Source organism: Mizuhopecten yessoensis, unplaced genomic scaffold (assembly GCF_002113885.1).
Source record: "Mizuhopecten yessoensis strain PY_sf001 unplaced genomic scaffold, ASM211388v2 scaffold10987, whole genome shotgun sequence".
In the NCBI taxonomy this organism is placed as follows: domain Eukaryota; kingdom Metazoa; phylum Mollusca; class Bivalvia; order Pectinida; family Pectinidae; genus Mizuhopecten; species Mizuhopecten yessoensis.
The window spans coordinates 746576-747483 of NW_018408821.1; positions in this window are offsets into that span (position 1 = coordinate 746576).

Consider the following 908-nt stretch of genomic DNA (forward strand, 5'->3'; position numbering starts at 1 on the left):
CCTAATGAATAAGTACTGAAGCGTCATCCTCTAGATTATGTAATGTTGGATGTTTCTAAACTCATCTCCGTCCGCTAATGCTCCTATGGACGATAGGTGTTCTAACATAGTGGCCATGTGTTGTATAGCAATTCCGTCGGGAACATAAACAATGTTGTTGCGCATTGTTAGAATGATGATTAATAGTTGATATTGAAAATATTCGAGGGTCTTCCTTAAATCATATGCATTCTGTTTCATGTTATATTGATAATTGTGATTCACTGGGTAGCAATGTGTTCGTGTGAGGTCAGCAAATAAAGATTTACTCCAACGAGTATAATGCTCGAACCATCATAATATTCAAAAGAAACTGATATACAAATCTCCAATGATCACGGTCTATAATAAAACTACAAACCACCAATGATCAAGGACTGTAATAATACTACAAATCTCCAATGATCACGGACTATAATAATACCATAAACCACCAATGGTTACGGACTGTAATAAAACTACAAATCCCCAATGATCACGGACTATAATAATACTACAAACCAGCAATGATCACGGACTATAATCATACTGTCAACCTCCAATGATCACGAACTATAATAATACTACAAACCTTTAATGATCACGGACTATAATAAAACTACAAACCTCCAATGATCACGGACTATATTAATACTGTCAACATCCAATGGTCACGGACTGTAATAATCCTACAAATCTAAAATGATCACGGACTTTGTTAATTCTACCAACCTCAAATGATCACGTACTATTATAATGATACCAACCTGAAATGATCACGAACTGTAGTTATTCTACCAACCTCCAATGATCACTGACTATAACAATACTACAAACCTGCTATGATCATGGATCAAAGTGGCACTTAATTGAACTAACTTCCAGTTATG